Source organism: Bactrocera oleae, chromosome 6 (assembly GCF_042242935.1).
Source record: "Bactrocera oleae isolate idBacOlea1 chromosome 6, idBacOlea1, whole genome shotgun sequence".
NCBI lineage: Eukaryota > Metazoa > Arthropoda > Insecta > Diptera > Tephritidae > Bactrocera > Bactrocera oleae.
The window spans coordinates 940,710-966,070 of NC_091540.1; the positions used below are offsets into that span (position 1 = coordinate 940,710).

At 32.3% G+C, this 25,361-nt stretch overlaps 1 protein-coding gene across 2 annotated transcripts in view; it reads right to left on the reverse strand.

Moving 5' to 3' along the window:
- knrl (knirps-like) overlaps positions 1–25,361 on the reverse strand; it is a 58,384-nt gene that overhangs the window by 11,598 nt on the left and 21,425 nt on the right. The gene's annotated exons all lie outside the window — the stretch shown is intronic.

Consider the following 25,361-nt stretch of genomic DNA (forward strand, 5'->3'; position numbering starts at 1 on the left):
AACCTTTTAATAAAGCTGTTGATTACACTCCAACAAATAAAAGTAAGGAAAAAATCATATTTCAATTAAAAGCAACAAATGCCATGCAAATCGCGATTGAAATCTGAACGTGCTGCAAACTGAGGTGCAACGCGAAAATTCACACGCATGTTCGTGGGCAATAATGGAGTGCGTCGCTGGCAGTTTGTTGCTGCCAGCCATCTGTTTTTTCGCTCCATTTGTGTTATAAAACTGCGCTGTTGCTGTTGTTGCAGTGATTGCACATGCGCAATAACGCATGTTTGGCGCAAAAGTCATAATCGCAAGTGAGCGGCCGCGCCAGCGCAGAGTTGCTGGTGGAATACATATCATAAAATTCATATCAAATGCCTGGCGAGTGCACGGCAAAAGTTGAACGCAAAAACAAAAAATAAAATAAAATAAAAAAAAAATTAAGCAAAAGGCTGCGCCTGCGCAGCACTTGAATGTAGATGGAGTCAACTGATGAAATCTCGAAAGTTACATATGAAAAATTGCCCCTGAAGCGGCGCTGAATAGATTAGAAGCGCACAGCTTATAGAACAGCACAACGACAACATTTATTGCCAGCATATATATGTTTATACAAATGTATATATGTATATACAAATGTGTATATATAAATAAATGTTTATGGCCAAGTAAGTGGCAAACTGTGTTTGCACGTTTATAAAAAAAGGCGAAATAATTTGTCTTTTACTTTTATTTGCTTGCACTCTAGTTCAATTGCAATCATCATGCAATGAGTTACTTTCTCATTCGCATGCGCCGATGCGCCAACCAGAGCATTTACATTCGCCACTCACCTTTGAATCTGGCGAGTCACCATGGAAATCTTCATTGCATGTTCACTTTTACATTTGTTACTTGCTTTATTTTACTACAATTTTATTTATGTTATTTTTTATGTGTCAGGTATTTGTATTTGTATCAATAAAATTATTGTTATTTTGGCCATTTTGTTGTTGTTTTTGATGCTCTGTGTTTTGTGTATGTTCACATTGAATTTATTGCAATGCAAATATTTATCAACAAATTGCAATCGGACAAGGCCAAGGACTCGTGTTACGTCGCTGCCGTTGCCGAGGCTCTTGCTGCTGATGCTTTTGGCATGCTGATGGGAAATAAAGTTTGCTTTATGCTAGGCACAGTGGTGTGAAATAAGCCAATTTGGGGCAATTTCAGTTAAAATAAATTATTTATTTCTGAAAATAATAAAGCATTCGTATTTAGGTAGGTAGATTGGCTGTCTAATGACGCACCTAGGCCTTCAGGAGGCCTATTTTGCAACCACAAGCACTAAGATCCTCTCACTACAATATGCTACCCCGTGCTTATGATGGAGTTTGTCAGTACAAAAAGTTTTATCTGTGCAACTTCCGAGATATCGTCCGAAAACCTTTGACCGATGATTGAGAATCTTTTCCCAAACAAAGCTTTACATTCGCATAGAAGATGTTTTATAGTCTCCTCGGTCTTCTACCTCATGTGAGACTCAGCAGTATTCATAACGTATTTGTCGATTAAATATACTTTCAGATAAAGCTAGCAAAGAAAGTTTGGCTGCAGAAAGGCAGAGCAACAATCGGTATGCTCTAGGATCTCTTTCTGTACCTAAATCGACCCATAGACTTAAAAGAAATTGTTTTAGACTTAAGCTTTTCCATTCAAAACTACAGTAAGATTATGATTTCAATTCGGTATTAAAAACATTGCATAAGACTTCTTTTTGTGGTGGTAATATTTTTCGTTTTATTATAGAGAATGTTGCCGTGTTAGAAGCGCTTGGTTGGGCATATACCTGATTTCATTCCTTTTGCATAGAAGGTGTGTGTTAACATTGCTCTAAGAGGTGTATTGGCTAGCAGTACTTTCTGATACTTTTTTTTAATAATATCTATATACAAATTTTCTAAAATTAAGAAAATAAATTGGTTTTGCATGTTTAGTCACCACTGTAATTATGCAAGATTTTTTAGGGCTAAAAAAGCTTTCTAAAGGCCGAGACGAGATAATAAGAGTTAAGGTTAGTTCTTTAAACTTGGATAATCAATAAAAATTTACCCTGTAACAGCGTTTTAAATAAGTTTTTTCTCAAGTAACATAAAAGAAAATATTTTAACTTATATGACAGCTGGTTCTACATTTCCAAAACGTACCAAAATTTTTGTGAAGGACTGTTGTTACACTATCAAAAAGCTATTTCAACTAAATGAAATTTTTGTTGCGAAATTTCCAATACAAAACAAAATGTCTCAATAAAAGCTTTCTTAAAAGCTCAATTCAACATAGCCCACTGTTGGTAAAGCAGAAAATTTGTTCAATTTTTTCAAGCTTTGTTAATTTTGCGCGAAACATTTAAATAGAGTAGGGCATAAAGCAACAATGTATGACAACAAAAACAACATTAACAACAAATAAGATAGCAAAGACACCCCTTGTAGACATTTCTAACAACAAGCGTGCGAATTTTCATATTTATTTACTTAACCGCGGGCTGTTTACCGATGTTTTGCTTGCTATTGCCTTTGTTTCCCTTTTTGTTGCAACATTTATTTGTCAATGCAAACTTTGCTGTACCTTATGACCTGCTTGTGCGGGGAATACAAACTAAAAAACTAACACTTTTGCTTGCCTTTTATGTGTTAACACTTCTTTTTTGGTTTTTTAACATTTTACATTTGCCGCTTGTAGTAGATTTTCGCCTCAAATTTTATTTATGGCATCAAGATGATTATTCAATGAACTGAACTAAATAAAAAGAGAGTGTGTAAATATTGAGTAAATGAAAATTGAATCCAGCGCATGGCTGCAGATTGTGCTGGCAACACGAAAGAAATTTTTAATTTTAATATTTATGAGCTCACAAAATGTTGCATGTCGCATGTTGCATGCCACAACAGCAACAATGGTAGTGCAGCCACTGCGCACATTGTTACGATTTATTAGCGCTGATTTGTCGCTACAAAATTTATTAGCACGCTGCCGAGTTGTTGACAACTATGACTACAACGGAGAGACAATAATCGCTGCATTTTACAAAATATATGTTGAAGTTCTATTTGTACGTTTGTGACTGGAATAGTAAGGGGTTATTGAAGTAGCATCAATTTTTTTTTTGTTTTGGAATTTCGGGCATTTTGTACAAAAATTTTGACTTATATTTTATTACATTACGATGCGAAAAAGTTTGTTTCTTAAGTCTTCAGTTTCAGTCTAAAAATTTACAAGTTCGTTGCTTAAGTCTTCTACTAACAGATTAGTAATTGTAGAAAAACAAATTAATTAAAAATAAATTAAATAAAATAAATACAATTAAATTTTTAGTCAAAATTGGTAGTAAAATTTAAGTTTAGTTAAGATGATTTAATTAAATTACACCCAAAATAAATTATTTTAAATTAAGAAGAAACATTATAATATATTAAAAATATGTAATTTTTTGTGTTAAATGTAATTTTAAATTGCTTTATTAAGAAAAATAGATTTATATTAAATTAATTTTTAATCGCTTCCTTAAATATACCAAAATACTAAACTCATGTAGGTTTTTTTTATATTATATAGCAGATTGATTTGATATTTTCACCCCACCTCTTTTTCTGAAACAAGAAAACACTGAAGAACAGTTTCACAAGCTCTCCCAACTGAAATTTACTTCAAATTATATATCTGATAATTTTTTCTAAATAATTATTGTGTCCGCTCCAGCCGAGCTGCTATTTATAATGAACGTAATTTATTTTAATTATTTTATTGTTTCTTTTGATAGCTGTCAGCTTAAGCTGCACGAGTAGTGGCAGCCACTTGCAGCTAATTTGCACAACAAGTACCGAACGGGTTGTGAAGTTTGCACAAAACAAAGAATATGCACGTATATTTATATAATAAAAGTGATGAGTGAACCTGAAAAAGTGTTTGCGTGGTGTACCAAAACGCTTTTGGTGTATAAATTTGGCAACTCATCACAAGCAAAGCATGTAATTAAATGCTTGGATGGTGTGAAGTGCCTGTAAATATATACACATTTTTTTTTTAAACAGGCTATTTAAAAATGAGAAAATGAAAAATTTTGAAGAGGTCAAAATTAGTAAGCCAAAATAAAATGTATAAGTTCGAAATTTAATTTTTCCAAATGAAAAAAAATCTTACCTCCGAAGACTTGATCATGTAAGCAGTTTGCAATATCATACATTTTCAATGACAGTATTTTTTATTTACCTATAATATTATTTTCTACTTTAAAATATAAAATTAATATTTTTCACTTAAAAGTCACTTAAATTTGGCTAGTTGAGCTCAAGTAAAATTATGCGCAAACTCATTTCTGGAAATCTACTTAATATTTTGCAGACTGCCAACTCCTAAACGCGACATCACAACATCAATGACAACACTTCTACATAATAACAACAAAACAACACTAACAATAACATTGGCATGCAGCGCTTGATGGTAGCAACGGTGGCAACAGTTGCTGCTTCCACTGCTGCAACGCAGTCCTTACATTTCTGCCAGTCATTCAACACGTCCCGCTGTGGTGCAGCTGAACAGCAACCAAACGCAAACGCAATTCACCACTGTATGCCTCAAATAACTGGCAGCTTGTAGCCTGAGATTTTTCCGCCAACAGCAACAGCAGCAGCGCAACCAGCTGCCCAGCACAAATCATGTTAAATTGAATTGAAATCACATAAATCAAAAGGTGGCAGCACAAATCGCTTATGAATCAACATAATTACTGTGAGATTTGAGATTAGATTTGTTTGTGATTTTTGATTGCTACACATTTGTGTGTGCTTTAAGTACAATTGCTTTGTATGTAAACGTCTATATATGTGTGTGCGAGAGTAAGTACGTGCTTTTGCTTGGCAATATATTTTTGCGTGTAATTGTGAAACAAATCTAGTTTGAAACGCAATGTTGATTGAATGAATGGCAAGAATACGTGGTAAACATGAATTTGTTGCGAATTTTTTTGAGGAAAAAATAATAGTAATAATAAAAATCATAACTAACGAAAAAACTAATAAAAATTTGTAGTGATTATGGGACATTAAATGTATAAAATTTTTAATTTATATGTATGTCAGTAATTACGACGTACAGCTATCCACCACGGTATATAATATAGACAATAGAATCGATCTCTCGTCAAATGAAATATTTATGGTATTTGATGTATACGAAAGTGAAGCTATAATTCGCTTTAATATACAAAATATTTCTTACAAGAACTTAATTTTGATCGGTCAGTTTGTACGAAAGCTTTATGCTATAGTGATCGGATATGAATAATTTCGGATCTTACACCGTTGTCTTTGACAAAAATCCTTGCCAAACTTGAAGATATCTTGTCAAATGAAAAGGCATTCCATGTAGCACTTGATTCCGATCTTACAGTTTATATGACAGTTATATGCTGGACCACTATTCCAGTTCCGACAAATGCGCAGCTCCTTTCAGATCGATATCTCAGAAGCTGAGAGACTTGTTCGCGTTTATATAGACAGACGTAAAGACGAGCATAGCTAAATTGACTCAGCTCATCCGACTGCTCATTTTGTGTTTATTTTATAGGGTTGCCTTCTGCAAACTTTGTGCCAAACTTAACACACCCTGTTAAGGGTATAAAAATATTTTAAACTAGAAAAACCTGAGGCTATTATCTGGAATCACTCTTAAAATCACATATGTGTGTATATTTAAAGCTTACCTTTTCTAATTGACAGCAATTTTTTAATCAATTAACTTGAAGTCCTGGGAAAACATATGCCAAATTGATATTCTGAATAAGCATTACAGTTCATTGAAGAACGTAGACTTTTTGAGGAGTAAACATTTTGCTAGATTCAAATACATAAGAAAGTAACTGTTTCAATATCTTACTATACTTCCACACTCTTCATCTCTCTCTGGCTTCTAAAAATACAATCTTTGTAGAATCAATATTTTTTTCTGAAATCTTTCCAACAAAATTTTTTAATTTTTTTACTTTAAGTCCGCTATCCTAACAAAATTTAATCACTCTATTAATAAATACCAATTATTTATATACGAAATATATCTATATATTATAATTAGTCCCTTTTTTAATATTTTTTATAGCAGCTAATAAATTTTCGCTAATAAGCCACCGGTCAACGTCGATTTCTCTGCTGCATAGCATATTTTATAGCGCCAAGAAATATTAATTTTATACCAATTTGCTAATTGCGCTGCAGCCACAAAGCCACAGAACGACACAACCATGATTAATAGAGTGTAACGTAGGAAAATACTTGTCATTAAATATAAATAAAAGTAAACGGTATACAAAATAAACAGGTTAATTTGATTAGCTGTCAAACGAAAAGCACACAAAAGGAAACAAAATAAAGCGATGGGATTAAATTGAGCAATAATGAAGATAAATAAACATGTGTTACGGGAATTGTTGCATGAAATGAGCTGAATAGGAGGCAAGGGAGTGGGGTTAGAAGGATTAGTAATGGTACAAACCAAAGAAATATGAATATGGTTTCCTATATATCAATAAATATGTGTTTGTTGTTGCTAACTGTAAATATAATACATTAGACATTAATATGCTAGCATTTAATATAAGGAGTTGACTGTTATTTGTAGTCAAAGTGTTTAACTAAAGTAAACAGCGCTTAACAGTGTTAGTAAGTAGCTGACACAAGCGGGTAAATTGTATTAGCTTTGACCGTAAAGCGGATAAAATACGCTAAGAGACATAATAACCGCGAAGAAAGCTTAATTCTACATAATTACTGCTACAAACTTAGTACGTTGGTAAAATAAGTGAAAAATAAATATAAAAAGGCAAGTTTTAAACTTAGCTTGTACCTAACTTAAACTTTACTTAAACTTAACTTAAGTTTAACTTGAACTTCAAGATAATCCCCTCGAGGCTTTGCAAATTTATATTGTCGCTTATGCTTTTATATGGATTATTGTTGAATATATTTTGTTTCAAGTAATGATCTAACGCCCTTCTTGTTCTATAACTCTCCTTAATTAATGAAGTATAACTCTTTTGGTATTAAAAAACTCTGTTATGTTAATTAGATCGAATTAATATTATTTTATTTATAGACTCCATTGTCGAAATATTCTTTAGCGGTTTCATATTACATATATATCCATGTGTATATAATATATACACTTATTGCACTACATAAATATCTCAATCAGCATAGCGATCGCTTGACATGCTGCTCACCTTTTCGCGCACGAGAATTGGCGCAGTGACCAAAGCGTGTTGGGTACGTGATTGGCAAAAGCGCACGCTGCATCGCAACACATACATAGTTAGCTGCTTATTTACAGCGCATGCGCATATGTTTAGTAGCGCTCATGTTTACACTTTCCAAGCATTCTTGGTCCTATGTCAACGTGTTTGCTCGTAAGCGTTTGTTTAGCGTTATGCGTTCACATGCCAACACGTAGCAAATGAGTGTGAACGCGCGCCTTCGCTGACTGCGCAAGTGTGATTTCTGAAGAAAGTTGTTTTGTGTATGCCTGCAACTAAATGTTGCAATTGCAAGTGTAATGAAAGCATGTTGCTTGCAACAAATGTTGGTCGCACGTGCAAACAAGTGCTAATAAATAAGTTGAATATGTGTGTGCGGTAGTATGTTTCCGCAAAAATTCCAAACAATTCGCATGAGTGACTTAATTTTAAGCGGAAAGGTGTGCTGCGATCTTGGACAGCAGATGTTGTTAAAGAAATAGTGATGCATTGGTGAATGTTAGAAGGTTGCATTCCTTTGAAAAATTACGTATATATGTACATATGTATATACAGAATCAGTATGCTCACTCGTATACAACGGAATATGGAAAAATGTAATATGCTTTTTTACAGTGACCTCATCTGTGAAATCTCTGTATTAACGGAGAATGTTGAATAAAGAGTTTCTCAAGAAAGTTTAAGGAACAGTTAGATTTTTCTGGCAAGTCAATTCAATAAGGTTAGTATAGCGATTTCAAATAAAATTTTATCCAGTTACAGAGTTTTTAAAAGGCACCTAAAGCTATTGAATTGAGCCGACCTATATTCCTTTGGGGATCGTATTATCGAAAGTTGTCTTCGATTCCTGCTTCTTTGTTTGCTGAAACATAAAGTGGTCGTATTATACGCATTACATTTTAAAATTAAAGTCATATTTAGATTAGAAATGTTAAATTTTATTTTGACCAGAAAGCAAAGGTAAAAATGTACAGCAAAAATTCAAAAAGTTTATGAAAACTATATAAAATCATTTAAATACCACGAACTTTGTGCAAAAGTCAGAAAAAATAACACAAGTTCAAAAGAGATGTATCACTTAGGCAAAACCTCAAAGTAATATCAAGCGCTTTAGGATTTAAAGCTTCATTTAAGCTAATCAGTTTTCATACTCTACTTGATGGTTTTGAAAAACCTTTAATATTTTTACTCAAAGTGAATTTTTTTTTAATTGAAAAATATTTCCTGGTATGCAATTGCGCGCTAAGTCGTAAGCCTTCATAACACAGAACTATATATGCAGATTGAATAAAATATACACTAGTAAAATACTCGTTTGAAAATTATATATATATAAAACAGTGTACACATATACATTATACCTACATATATAATATAAGCAGTAGTCGCTCAAAACTGCACTTCACACAAAACTAAAGTAAAAACTATTTATTTAATTTTTTTTATTTTAATTTATTTTGCTGTTTATTGCAAGGTTTCGCGCACAATTAGCTAAATAAACAATTAATATTAGCCATAAATATTGTACGTACGTATATTATAGAGCTAGCACATACATACATACACTCCGCTTTGCATAAATCAGCAAACTGCTAGCTTTATGCATGTGACTTACTAAAATCATTATTTTTCTAATTTTTTTTTCAATGTTTTTATGTTTGCAATTTATTTCCTCTCTTCAACTCAGACAGTTGACAAGCCACAATCACTGGCGAGTCAACGCTAAAATGCCAACCGCTTGTTACCGCCTAATTGAAGGACCTCGAGACGGCAAGTCGGTGACGCCTCATCAGTGAACGCCTCTTCGACATTTATTTGCTTTGGTTTTGATTTCAAATGATTCCACTTGTCATGTGCTCATAGTATTTTATGCTAATTTAAATATATTTATTGCTTACTGTGTGCGCTCATTATTATTACTTTGATTGATGTGGTTGCCCGCCATGGCTGTTGTGCTTGTTTTATATAGCATAGCTTCTGTAGTGGTGAGCCGCTTTGCAAGCATATTTCTTTATTTACTATTTACATAACAAAAACTTCCGTATTAACTGTGTATATGCTCGTTGGTATATGTAGGTTTGTATGCTTGATGCTTGATTAGCAACGCTTGTCAAAGTTCAACAACTGTCGGCCGCCCACTAATTGGTACAACAACAGCAACACAATTTTTTTTTTGAATTTTTTATTTTTTTCGGGTTATATTTTGCGTAGCAGCAGTGCAACAGCGTTAAAGGTCACTAATTTAAATGATTTCGCATGCTGGCGCTTGATATAGGCGGTGAACACTAAAGACTTAAGCAGCGAACTTGGTTAACATTGATAGACTATTTGCTTAGTATAAGTTATCTACCTTTGTATAAAATATGAGGAAGTGTTTTAACAAATATTAAAAAGAAATAAAAAAAAAAAAAAAAAATAATTAAAAAATAAATTTGGTAGTAATAAAAATTAAATACAATAATATATAAAATACAATATACTTAATAAATACATTATACTAATACTTAAAAAAAAATAATAATAAGAGCGAAACATATAATAAAAATCTAGATTATTAATTGAATAATAACACTGAAAATTTCTCACCAAGTTATGTTTAGTGCAAAAATATGACCGAAGCAAATACTTTAGAAAAAATATGAAAAAATAATTTAAGTACACAATTAAAAAATAAACAAAAAATTAAAAAAATTTAAAATTTTTTTTTTGATTTAAAATATATTATTAGTTAAACTGTTTTGCCCAAAAAATTGAATTTTCATCACTCCCTTCTTTGTTTGCTTTACTACTTTTGTATGCCGCCTCAGCATAGGCAATCTGGTTTTGTATGCTTTTGCATGTCTTTCTGTCAATTTACTTGCCAATTATTCATTACGATATTTCAATTTTGCACAATTACCTTCCACTCCCAAACACTTAAGTATTTATTTTAAATTAAAAATTTCTAACACGTCTTGCTCTAGTTTCGATATCAAATTCAATGTTTTACAATGTGTTTGGCTGTTTGCCGAAAGCGTTGGCATGGCAAACAGCCAAAGGTGATGAAGGTGGCATTTGGCAAAAACAAATGAATGAAGTGTGCTAAAAATAGAAGCAATGAATAGAGGTGTTATGCTTTTCAGTGGACCTTGTTTACGAAGTAAAAGTAGCCGAAGAAGAGTTTTCACATAAAAATGTCAAATAAACTTGTTTCAAAATATCTGCGAAATTCTTTTTTTTTATTTGGAAAAGCAGCCAAAATTTTAAGTCAATTTCTTTTAATTGTTTAATCATTTATTAATTTATATTATTAAGTTAAATTCTTCATATTAATTTTTAGTTGGGAATATAATACATTTTAATTGAAAATGTTTTAAATTAAGTTACTAATTAAAAGTAATTAAATCTTTTAAATTTAATAATTAAAGAATTTTAGTTATTATTTAAGAATAAATAATATTTTTTATTATAAAATATTTTTGTTTTCAATAAATTAAAATTTATAAAATTATTACCTATAAAAATAATAATTTTTAATTAATAATAAAACTGGTTAATTATCAATGAAATTTATTTCTCTTAATTTTCGCATACGTAATATATATTTGCTCAACTATTCGACTCAATTCAAAACCACTCAAGTTTTTAATTTTTATAGCGCATGTGTACTCAAATATTTATTTCATTGACCTTGGTGTAACTTCTGTAAACATTTATTTTCATTAAATTGCCGTATTATGCGCTTGGTGGTTTTTTTTCTGTTTCACGGATGGTCGCCGTATTAATTTAGTTTTTTGCTTTATGTATTTGTGTATTTGTATTAAAATGATGTGCCAAAGTTAAAGTCGTTTTTATTGTGCCACGCTTGCCAACTCTTTAAACGCTGCATTTGGCCGAATAAATGTTGAGTTAATGTAATTTACTTGGTGTTTTAGTTTTGTTCTGGTTTGCTTGCTTATTGTAGCGTGAACTCTTGTAAGCAATTATATATACATACACATACTCGTATGTGCTTGTGAGCTTTGTGAAAATAAAGTCAAGATTATGCAGGCAATTTGAAGCAAGGCTGGTTATATAATTGATGTTTCTTGTTGAGTAGGAAGTCAGAAAACTTTATTATTTGTTAATCAAAATGTATTTTATTTTTTTCATTTCCTAATTTTAGAAGTTTTAAAATTGGTTACTATATATTCTGTAATTTTTTTTTTTTTTTTAATATATTTTCTGTAAAAATTTTTGCTATCTATGGAAGTTAATACGTAACACTGTCATCCATAGTACCCATAAACTCCTTCTAAAAACTTTTTGTGGCAAAAATGTAAATATTTACTCCAGAAGAATTAGTCTAATAAGCTAAGAATCATAAAAGAAAAATAACTAATTAACCAACGAATTAAAAAAGAATTGGTTTTCTTAAGAAAATTGTTTTAGAAATATTTATGGGAAATTCTAAGAAAACTTTATAGCAACAACTAGTTTTGACTCTCTATACCAGCTTGATTAAGCAAAGCAAGTCTTATAATAATTAAGCTTTGGCATGCACCACACACAATGGTTACTAACTAACATTGCATTGCAGCAATTATAATTGCCACAACAAAAATTTGAGGAATATTAAAAAATTATAAAAAAATTTAAGGGCCCGAATAATTACTAAAAATCAGCGAAAAATATTAAAAAGGTGATGAAACGTGCGCAAATGAAAATCAGAAACTCCAAAGCATACAACTTATATAAAGATATGGGTAAGGTAGTGAGTTGAGGTAAAAACAACAAAGTAGCGTCATATTATTGCCCGCCTACCAACTGCTACAGTTTATTTTAACTTTATTTTATGTTTTTTGTGTTTTTTTAGTGAATTTTTGATTCCTCTGACGTGCTGGAATTTTTATGTGTAACAAACATTTTCGACGCATATTTGTGCGTATCTTAATGGGGAGAAAAGAGAAACACAAACATTAAGCGATATGAAGCAACGGCGAGCTCCGCGTTGAAGGCGCTTAGTCATCGCATGCAATTTGTCAGCGGTTCAACAATAAATATTTTGAAAAAAGAAAAACAACAAAATTATTTTTTCTTCAAACATAATTGGCATAGCAAATACTTGCTTGTAGAACAACAACTACATAACAACAAAACGCGTTACTTTTGCACGCAACTTTTGTGCTGTAACTGGGGAAATACTCCTGGGAAGCAAGGCAGCGGCGATCAATCATATTTGCAGACAAGCTGAGGAAGCATATCATGAGTGTATATATATATATATATATATTGTTAGTAAATATACACATACATATACAAATTCACAGCTGCCTTCAACCAGGAAGCTGTCATTGCCATGCCACCGCTGCAAACTGCATTCAAACGCTCTTCTTGAGCTCACCAATACATATATTGTATGTATTTATACAAATATACATATGTATATATATACAACATATATGTATATGCAATCACTTTGCGCTTTGCAACTGTGCAACAAATTATTGTATTTACATTGTATTGTAAAATATGACAAATGACTTATTGCGCTGCGTTGATTTGTTCGACAGCTAGCCGCCCCACTGCCTTCCCTACTTGACATTATCACAACTGACATTGACAGTGACTTGACTGCGCTGCTTATTTGTGTGTATGTATGTTTCTATTATACAAATGTACGAATGTACCACTTCCTACCTCCCTTACTTCCATTAGTTAGGGTAGCTTGCCTGTCGCCTAAGTTTTGCCTTCGTTTTGTTGTCAAACACGCCTCGTTCGCACGCAGGATCAACGAACGTGACTAGTGAAAATTCATTGAGCTTGTCATATAACTATTGGCAGCAGGCTATTGTGCCTGCTGATCCATCATAGTGCAATTTGATAGGGATGAGTGTGAATTTTCATTGCGGATTGGCATACATATTGAACGTTGATTAAAAGTATTGGGAGATATATGAGTGGATGTAAGGGTTTGCTATAGTTTTAGTTCAAGCAGCGATGAATAGAATGAGAGTGTAAGTACTGCAGAATGAACATAAGAATCATACAGGAAACTTAAATGTACTATTTTACTCCATATTTTGGAATTTGTAATATTTTTTTTTTTAGTGAAACAAAACTTGTTATGTGATTTATGAACTCGTACCCCGAACTCGTACTTATATTTTATAAAATAATTTTTAAATTATTGTTCAAATAGAAATGGAATAAATTCAGCTCGTTTTTATCATCATCAACAACATTACTCACACTAAGTTTTCTCTACCTTTACTCAAATAGGTTATCTCCCTTACAAAACTAAATATCACACAATTTTTACTACAAATAAAAAGTAGGTTATCGGCTAGCCAAATACAAAAGACTTAAGCGCCAAACCAGCACTTAGCACTCCTCACCAGCAGACCTATATACTATCTTCCACGAAGTGGCGCTAAAGTTTTCCCAGCCACCCACAATGAAATGAAACCACGAAATAAAAGCAAAATTAAGCTGCAACCGCAGCCACAAATAAAAACTGCAGAAAATTTAGAGTAAATCGCTATTTTGTTGGACGTTTTTGTGACACAAAATCGCTGCTGTGGCTCCCAGTTACAAAAAATAATTTTTTTTTGCAAGCTTTATTTGTTTTTGCAGCAGCAGCCCTGTGACTGTTGCTCATATTGGTTTAAGTAGCAGAAGCTTTTTTCAGCTTGCCGCTTTCTGGCTGTGTTTTGTGCTGTGTTGTGGCAGCAACTGGCAGCTAAAAGAGCACTAGCGCCAGAGTAAACAAGCAAAACAACGTGCAAGCGATTAACTGCTCTTATTTAATTGACTTTTGACTTTTGCGGGTGGCTTTGTTTGGATTTGAACAAAATTAAATTAAATAGTAGAAAATAGAAATAGAAGAGCAAATGTGAAAAGCGCAGATGAAGAAATAAAATGAAGATAAGAACACAAAGCTGCACACCGGTTGTGACAATAAAAGTGGGAAATGCTTTGCGAAGACCTTGCCATAAAAATGCCGAAATCGCTGATAAGTGCACTAATGGGGCAATACTTGTAAGTACTCGTGAGAGTATTAAGCAAATAGAATAGAAAAAAATAAATTTTCTCTCTAAGCAAATGAAGTGACTTGGCAATGAATACTGAGTATTGAGTTGAAATGAGTGTTGCCAACTTAATTTCTGTAAAGTGTAGTGTGTTACTGAGCAAAACAATTTATTGTTTTATTTATTATATATTATCTAGGTGAAGTTTTTATGTGATTATGTAAACAGATATTAATAAAAAAAATTAAATATAGTGTTGCCACCTGTTATAATTCTTATTATTTTTTTAAATAGTACATGTAACGAAAGTGCTCTGAAAATCACATTTTTACGTTATTTATATATTTTTTAATGATATATGAAGTTTGACGTATCAGCGTTGCCAACCTATTGTATTTACAAAATTTTAATAAGGTGAAAATTTTTTAATTTAGTTGATATATCAACAAGCAAATTTCGTATTTTCCAGTATATTTAAAAAAAATTGCCACTAGTGTTGCCAGATTTAAAAAAAAATGTTATTAAATATACTTAATTATAGCTTGAGTAATAACGTTTAGAGCATTTAAATTATATAAAGTCGTGTAGGTAGGGAGCTTCAAATATCAAAATAAATACAGATAAGTTGCAACATCATCTAAATGCTGACCAACTTCTTAGCATACAAAGGAAGCAACACTTCAAACCACCACATCAAAAAACGAAAGCAAATAGCGCACTCGCTACTCAATTGCTGCTGCACTACTGTTGCCATGAATATATGGTGCCAGGCTACTTGTGCACAACATGCTACAAGTGGCAAGTTGCCGATCTGCAATGAACCAATTCCCACGAAGGCGAGTGTGCGCGCACTTGCTGAGCAGAGCAAACCAGACAAAAAAGAGCAGTGGTGCAACACAAAAGTGAAGATTAAAAGCTATGCAACAAGCGGTGGCAAAGCGCTCACCACTGGGAGGTGGCATACCACTAATCTTTTGTACTGAAACCAACTAATATATAAACTAGTGTAAATTCTCATATGTGTTTGTGTGTGTGCGACTTGCTGTGCGCATTGCTTGCAACAACTTTCAACAGCATTTAATAGTCTGGCCGTCTGGTCGAGATCAGGCTCAGCCTCAGTGTTGCTAACTCGACTAACGCTTGTCTGGTGTGGCATGCTTGCATTGTTTGTGTTATTTGTTTGGCGATTGAAAGTTGCATTCGTTTGTTTGTTGCGCATGTGGCAAGTGCCTGCGCTACACAGGCGTGTAGCGTGTCACACACAGCGACGAAATTGTTGTTTCTCTACATTTCTTGACTCATTCATTTGCTCTGACTAAACATTTGTATATATATATTATATATATATATGTGTGTGTGTATTTATTTATATGTGGAAGAAAGCAAATGATATGTGGCAAATGAAATTGGTTAGTCAGCTGTTGAAAGTGTGGCATGGTATTTTATTTGGCTTTTTAGTATATGCTGTTATTGTAGTTGTACTGTTACATTGGTGAGAAAATTTTTTTGTTTGGTCGAGAAATTTGCAAATGTTTGGCATTTGTCTGTTCTTGCAGCCATTGTTGCTTTGCCCAGGAATTTTGTAACGTTTTTATTTTTGTTGCTCCACTAACCGTAGTTTTTTGTATTGTTGCTTGCACTTCGACTTTTTGTTGGCATTTCCAGTTGTCATCATTATTTGTTTATGACTTGTTTGTGAGAATTGTTGATTGCGCAGTTGAGTTTTTCTCGCCGGTTTGCCCGTTTTTTGCTTTCTTTAGTTTCGGAAAAGCATAACGATTAGTAGTTTACTAATGTCGAAATGCAAACGGGAATTTTATGGGCAATTGTGTGTTCTAGTTTTTGGGTTTGAAAAAGCTAAGTGAAATTGGTATGCATGACGAAGTGTCCGGAAAAAGTTCCATTCAGAATATTTCATATTAAAAAGAAAAAAAAATGAAAGCAGAAAATATTTATTTATTTGCAAGAATTTAACCTTTTTTCAGTTCTTTTTGGCAAATTCATGTTCAAATATATATTTTGTTTTAATATTTGTTTGTCTAATTTACCATTTTCGTACATAAATTAAAAAAAGTAAAATTTTATAAATACTTTTATAGTCTTTATTACTTTGAAAAACAAAAATATTTGTTTCGTATTAATTTTGGCAAGATTATTCATAAAAATACTCCAAAAAATTGCAATACGTTTCACTGAAGTTTCCTTTGCTTATTTTCTATAATAGTTTTCATCGAAACTACTTTACACAATATTTTACAATATTTACTTTGCATTTACTGCGTGATCATCAGGATTTCATTTCTCAGTGTTAAAAATTATTAAACCCGATTTCGGGTCGTTTCTGTAAAATTTTTAATTAATTATTTATTTATTTTTATTATTAAATATTTTTCCAAAATAAGTACGCCAAATATATATTTTCTTCTTTGCAGCACGGTGCTAAAATTAGTGTAAATAATATTTGATTTTCGATTATATCCTTAAATGCAACTTTTTCCAAAAATCCCTAAATACATTGCAATATTGTCCGTTTTTTAAATTATTACTTCAGTGTTGCCAACTATTATAAATGCAAAAATTTTTGTTTTTATATACAACATGTAAAAAAAGTGGTCTAAAATCCACATTTATACGTTATTCATAATTTCTTAAATGAGATATGAACACTGACGAATCAGAGTTGCTATCTTATTGTATTTACAAAATTTTTCTGTTTTGACAATTTTTCAATACATGTAAATTATTAGAAAAAAATTTTGTATTTCCAAATATATTGTATAAAAAAAAATTTAACACAAGTTTGCACTAGTCAAATTAAAATAAGTAAAATTTTATTTTATATAATATTTATATATTACCGGTAATAAGTTCCATAAGCAATGATTTTATATAATTTTTTTAAGTTAATAGAAAAATTTTCTAAAATGTTATCGAAAGAACTTCTATTTATTTTTATATTTTTTATTTTGAAAATAAATATATATAATTTTTTTTTTTTTTATATTACTATTTATTTAGTTAATTTTTTTTTTGTATTTCTTCCTACTTTATGCAACTTTCAAATAAAGTTTACAAACAAAATTATTTAAATGTCTTAAATATGTTTTTATTGTTTCTTTCCCAAAGCATTAAAATTCCTATTACACAAAATTTTCATTATTTTACATAAATACAAATACTTAATAAATAAATATTTCAATAAAAAAGGCATTGCGAGCATAAAATTAAAAATTATTATGAATACCACGCATTCATTTAACAAAAAGGCAGTCAAAGACAACTCCAAAACTTACTTATATTGTAATAAATAAAAACAAAAATATTTTTAAAAATCATGTAAAATATATTCAACTTTTGCTATCGTAAACATTTAGATTTCAGGTGTTTGTTTACAGCCCATGCCGAATGGCCAATTTAACAAATTAGTATGTAAATTTACGGAACGAAATTGCTGCAGAAAACGAAAAGAGCTACATATTTACATTAAAAATCCACATATACCTTCAAACATATGAGCCCAACGCATAGCCTACTCACTGCCACTGCTGTTCCAAAATTCAAATTAGTCGAACGGCAAGCTATCATAAATACCTGTTAGTGGAGTATCAAACAGACGACGTCGAAAAGCAGAGCAACACCCTGAAGCAGGTGCCTTACTGCCAGCACCTAAAACATTTATTTCATTATACAAAACGCTTTTGCTCTGCATTTTTCTAGTGCTGATCAAATGTCAATTAGAGCGATGCCAAGTTGCGATAAGACATGAAACGCTTTGTCTATTTGTATATAAGTTTGTGTGTTTGTGCTTATTTTTTTTATAAGTTATGCGTCTCTTTCATAAAGTGATGTGCGCATGCGCCCGATTATAACTTTCAAGAGTGGCGTTCATAAATTTCAGCTCGTAATATAATCAACACACAATTATTGAATGCGATCTTGGCAGCTGATAGTGAGCGTTTTACTGTTGCTTTGGTGTGCTGTTCGTTGTATAGGTGAAGAGTGTGATGCAGGCACTACATAATTTGCTGATAAGGTAATTATAATATATGAAAATTTATTTGTTTCACGTGTGGAAAGTGGTGCTGAATTTCGAACGGTTGCTGGGCACATTTTTCAGCGATATATCGAGCTCTTGGGTTTTAATAAAAACAATGTTAAAAAGAAAAGGGTTTGCATAGTTAGAGTAATGAAATTTGGTCTCATTTCTAAAATCAAAAATTATTTTTCAAGGAAAGTTTATGTTGAACGATCTTGTTTCACTCAGTTAGTCAATAAACACAAAAATCGTTAATTTATTAAATTGTATTTTGACTAATACCTGGTGAAGTGATTATTACGGGGAGTTAAAAGAATTTTCCCTATTGCTAAACTCTGTGTTGGCAAGTAGAAACCAAAAAAGCGGTGTTTAAGTTTGAAGTCTTAGACTTTTTAGAATTTAATGACATAATGCTCATGAAAACAGAAATAACAAATAAATCAAAGTTTGTGTTACTCAGTAGAACTTAATGTTATGCACACAAAAATTGTAATGCAATAAAACCCAGAATGAAGTATTTAAGGTGAGTTTTAAGACTGTTTGTTATTTGTAAACACCAGGTTTGTTTACTGAGTTTGACCTTAACACCAAAATATGCAATAAATTCGAGTTTTTGGTGGAAGTTAAGCATATTCTTATACAGTCTGCCTAGTTCTATTAATACAAGCATTTTAGAAGGTTTCAAAACAGAAAAATAGTTCGAATTATTTTCGGAGAGTCTTTACAAATTATATAGAAGCGATAAAATAGTCGATGGAACCCATAAGGACCTCAAGACTATATCTGATAATTTACTTCAATTCAGTGTTATTTAAATTGATTTTATGACATAATACAGCAACAAAAATCCCAATCTGTTAACTAATTCTGCTTAATTTTCATAACGTAGGAATATTTTTGAAGCTTTTTGTACAGAAATTGTTCATAAATTCATGAACGCGTCTGCTTTTAGGCACTTTAGAAGGTGTCTTAATAGAGTTTATGTAAAGACTTATGTTGTAGTAAAAAATTATAATTATATTGGTTCCTCTAATGGTTTTAAAATTACATTTTTTTCACTTTCAGTTAATTTTTTATTTGAATTGGTAGCCAAATTCATTTAAATATATTTTTTTTTGTATTACTACGTGTTCAATAGTTTTTTACAAATATAAGATTTTTAAAAAATTCTATTAAAGAAATTAAATTTTATCCAAATTCTTTTCAAGTATCTACAACATTTAATTATCTCCCCTACAAAATTATGTTCCATATTAAATAAATATTTGAATTGAAAGACTTGTGCAACGAACTTGATTGCCTGTTTGCTAAGTCCCTCCGTAAAAACGACTTAAGCAACGAACTTGCGCATCTGATAACTAATTAAACTACGCTTCATATGTTCATAAATGAGAAACTAACTTTGCTACTGAACATCTCTACCCATTACAATTATTGAGCCAATAAATCACATTTACTTCGCCTTGAGCGCAGCAGATGAGCAGTAGCCAAAAACAACAACAATACCACATGCAACCAAACCGACATTCGAAATCGCAATTGCTGTCGTGGCTAATTACGCAAATATTTAGTTGCTGGGCGTGTTGCACAGTGACGAACCAAATAACTAGTCAAGTGAACAACAGTTCGACAAAAAAATATACAGACAAATCTAAATCTAATTTTGCTGCATGCGCGCGATTCACCATTTAATTTCCAACCAATCACATTCAATGTTAAATTCCATGCAAAATATGCAGTGAAAATAATAAATTGTTATATGCCAGCAATAACAACAATAAACCAGCAGCAATATCAGATTAGCGGCAAGTGATTAGCCAGCAATAAAAAATGTACAGAAGCAGCTAAACGAAAATTGTGCACCAACAGATATATATTATATGTATAGTACATATATATCCCAATATATAATATATGCATATCTAAGTGGTCTCCCGTTACTGCTTGTAACTAAATAGCGCGCACACAAATGGCAACACAATGACCAACAACAATTGTTTAATGAGTTGGAATTATTTTATCTACCAACACACTAGTTACAACAATAAAAGCTGATGCTCAGATCTATGTGTGTGTGTATGCTTGTAGTTAGATTTATTTGTGCATCGATCACGGCACGATGATCGCGGCGATTTTCTATTCGTTTCAGTTACAAATTGTTAAATCGATGAGGCGACTAAGCTGGTGCCATTTTAATGCAAAAACAATTACACCGCACCATGCTAGTGACAGCAGCAAATAATAGTGAAATACCAAAACTTACAACAACACACACACGAATAAATAATGCTTAATCATGTTTTGGCGATCTTCGTGGCGTAACAATTCAATTCAATTGCATTTAATTTGTTATTATTGCTTTTGTGGTGGCTTTTCGAGCGCATTCTAGCAGTGAAATGAACAGATTGGGACTTTTTAAAATGATTAGCGGCACTACCAGGCAATGGAAAAATATAGTTTTTTAAAGATTTTTTATAATTCGGAGTTTTTAAAAAATTTTTTTCTTTTATATCGAAGCAATTTTTTGAACTTATACAAGAAAAAAGTTAATAATTAAAGAAAATAAATCTAAAATTCCTTCAAAAAGGTTCGAGCTTTCTTCAAATATCTGCCAGACCTGCACGCTGCAACCCTGACCTACCTCATCAATCACAGAAATTTCAACTGCCACTAATTACTTTAGTTTCATTGCACAAAACCATTGATCCGCAGCTACCATAAATACTCTAGCAAAAGCACAAAAAGTAAATCATTTCACTCCGACACATAGGTGATGCACTGCATGACTCTGCCGCAGCCTTTAACCAGGAAGCCCTTCAGGAAACTATATGCTACACAAGTGCTACAGCAAGTACAGCAGTAGCCATCTGGATGAGCGCTCACAACTGACAAGATGATTATAAATAGTGCAAATGCGTGCGCAAAGAAAAACGCTAAAAAATAAAGGAGAGCAAATGGACAAAAACTAGCACTAAAAGCAATTACACAAACAATAGCAACAATGCCAGCGAAAAAGTATTTTGACTTACGCGAACGTAATCATCATTAGTTTTCGGCCAAACGAAATAGACTCATCAACAGGCAGCATAACGGCTGAAAAGCACAAAAAAAAAACAAAAAGACGCCAGCAAACAAGCGCATAGTTTTCAGGCAAACTAAAGACTTAAGCGACGAACTTGCATGGCTGGTGCCATATAGAACCAAATGTGGGGAGTGACGGATATATGTGTTTGTGGGAATGTATGTAAGTGTATATATGTATATGCATGCAAGTGCATATAGCTTTGTGTATATGTAAGTATGTGCGCATTCATTTATTTTGTTGTATGACAGTGCACGCGTATTTATTGGCAACAAATCTCCGCTCATTCTTAACCGGCCAAAAATAGTGCGCTGTGGTCGCGATTGCTTGCCATCATTAGCGAGACTGACTCTATGTGGAGTATAAAGGAGCGGCGAGCGGGTGTTTGCTTGAAAACTGACAAACTAATTTCGAGCGACTGCAGCATATTGGCCAGTGGAGTTATAGTTAGGCGGTGACCAAGTGCTTGCTGCACGCTTATAAGCGTATTTGTCTTTGCGCTGGCTGACTTTGACACTCAGCAATTATCACAACAGCAACAAGAAACATTAAAAACCGCAACAACAAACAAAAAAGTAACAAAGAACGCAACAGTTTTATTAAATTCACCATAAATATATATGACAATAGCCATAACAACAACAGCAGCAACATCAAAGTTAACAACATGTAAAACAAGTGCTTCTACTGCATTCAAAAACTGCCAACAGCTACAACAATAACAATTTGGCATTGTGGTCATTTGGGAAGGACATTTACAGCGTCGAAAATAAATATGCAACGTGCAATGTTCGCGAAATATTGTGATTTGACTAAATAAATCTAAGTTAAATTGTATTAATTTGTTTAGCTGCAAGCATGCGAAAGCCACACCAGGGCATTTGCGCCTGTGTGTTTAGGTTTGGGAAACTGTTAGCCGCGAGCGTCATTCGCCGTGTGCATTGCAGGCAGAAGTAATAACCAAACCAGCTTGTTTTTAGTGTGCCTTAATGATCTGACTATTTAGCTTTGATGGCAATTTTTTCATTTGGCTATCTCAGAATATCTCTGCTCTAGTAATGTTGTTGCATGTGAAAAATGTGCGACCATTAGCTGGCAAGTGCTTTGTAATTGCTAAAATAATTGCGATTCCCGCGGTTCTACTTGCACGCATTACTTGCTAGTGGTGTCTGTGTGTGTCTGCGTGTGTGTGTGTGTGTGGAAATTGCAGCACTTGACACAACTTGTTGCTTTGAAGACGTTTTAAGGCGTCAATTGGCGCACGTAGCAACTGAACTGTTTTAAATGAAAGACTTATGCGACGAACTTGATTGCCTGGTTGCGTCGTTGATTTAATGGAAACACTCAGGCAACGAAGCTGCTCTCTCAATTCAGTTAAAGACTTAAGCAACGAACTTGATAATACATTTTTAAATGAAAAGACTTTAGAAACGAACTTGCTCATCTAATATCAATTGTTTGGACTAAAAGACTTAAGCAGCGAACTCGATACGAATATTTTAATATTGAAGACTTTTACGACGAATTTGACTGCCACTACTTGAAAGATGCAAACAAAAGACTTACGCAACGAACTTTATTTTCAATTAATTACGAATGAAATCATTATTTAAGGCAATTTTAATTAGTTTGGAAATGTTTTAATTTTTTATTATTAAAATATTGAAATAAAACATAAAACGTAATAAAATAATAGTTTTGTGTGTTTCCAAGTTCTATAATTTTATATTTTACTTTTCTGGACTATTTAGAATTAACTATATTTTTACGATTAAGTTAAACGATCCGGGTTTCAGTTATATGCCGACTTGTATACGTATATACAATAACCTATAACATTAATAATTTAATGTACCATTTGATACTTTTTGTAGCATTTTAGAATTTTTAACTAGAATTCTATCTTTGTAGTATTTTATTTCCCAAAGAAAGAGAATACAGGATTAAAAGGCATTATAAGGAATAAAGTAGTACTTAATATAGCATAATATCTGGTCAATTTAACAAGTAAAAGCTAAAAAAGGGTTTAAAAGCAAAGAGAAAGAAAAGAAAAGAAGAGTGGTATGTAAAAGTGAACATTTTTTAAATAAATATTGATTGAGATTGCCAATATATGGTGTTACTTTTGTTTGAAGAATTTTTTTTTCTCATAAATATATATTTTAAAATATTTGAAGTAGAAATGTTGCGGTCCAAAAGAACTCAAATAATCACTTTTATAATTTTCTTGGCAACATTTTTTGCTACCAATCTGCATATGGTACTACGTAAGCAACTAAACCGCACATCCTCAAAATTTGTTTATTTCCATGAAATCAGTGTTCATTGAACATAAGCTGCAAGTAATTGCAAAAATAAATAATAAAAGCAAGTAGCAACAGAGCAAAGTGCCGCCAAAACTGCAATTATTTATTGCATTTGCGGCTTTTTTTTAAATAAAAATGCGGTGGTCACAACTGCTACCAGCGAAAACAAATGAGCGCGGCTGCCTTGGCTCCACCAACGAGTTGCTGCAATCATTTGAAATTTTTTTCAACCAGTTCGGCGTGCTTTATTTATAGCAATTACAACTGGCAAAAGCTGTGTTTGCTAACCAACTAGAACCGAAAACCAAAAATTACTAAGCAAAACACAGCAAATGAAGTAAAAAAAACAACACCAGCTAGAATAGCCGAAAATAAGACTCATGCTTGCCAAAAAAAAAAAAAAAACTGTAAGCATAAAGCACCAGCAACAATCACGAAACAAAAAACAGCTCGGATCAAATGCTTGGTGCGTCTAACGCTTTAACCTTGACAAAAATCGTACACTTGAGTGCTTTTATAGTTCAAAAGACAACTTGCAATAACAAAAACAACCAAGCGCAAAGCACAACGTTAACAATAGAAGGAAGCGCCACAACAAAAATCGAACAACAACAAACTGTAATAGCAATGACTATTAAACTGCTATTATTTAAGTGCACGGCTGCCGCATAAACTAAGCCCAGCAACAAAAAGCATCGACAATGTGTGTGGAAAAAAGCTGAAAATTAAATCGCATATATTGCATTGATAGTGCAAATGTTTGTGTAGCGCTAGTAATGAAGGGCAGCCGTACTTAGTAGCGGAAGTTGGCGCGCGGCGGATGCTCGAGTTGTATACGCAACTATTAAAGAGATCTTAACAGCGCGCACACAAACACACACATACCTGCGCAGTTGAGCAAATAAAGTGGTTGCTGAAGTACCGTCTTGTTAAATTTAATGTTGGTGAGTTATTTTGGTAGCTAACAGAGCATAAATCACTGAAAAGTAGTGAGATAGCTGTTTTATAGAACTAATTACTTAAAAAACTTGCACTTTTATTGTGGCGTATGTGTGTAGATACAGCTATAAACTATAAAGACTTTAGCATAGTAGCTTATCAAATATTGTAGTCTGATTTTGTTGCGTATTAAATGTTATTTGTGACATTTTAATTAAATCAGAGGCATTAATGTGTACTTTAGTAAATACTTGTGAGCAATATCGGTAAATTTTTTGTAAGGAAAACCGATATTTTTTCCAAATTATTATTCATTAAACACATTTTGAATGTTTTTCTTATTATTGGGTGTGTGATTTTATTTCAGAAATAAAACTTGTTGTCAATAAAATATATTACGTTTTTCCCTTAAACCGATCGAGCCCGGGCCTTATTAGAAAGCGGTGTTCATATATAAATCACCTTTCGCGTTCCTTTTAAGCGATTCAATACAAAGTAACTCACTTTTAATTTATCTTAATCACACAACATATTTAGTATATGAATTAAATACTATAAAGGATTTGCTCTAACAAAATTTTCTAAGCAAAACTATCGGAATTTAAATTTCTATTATCAAGACTTATTGTTGTGGTTATTCAGGATGTAAAAATAATTTTGTGCAGTAATTTTGTAATGGTTGAGACTTCGGTATAGCCATACTTGTACTACCAGACACACTACCTATAGAATA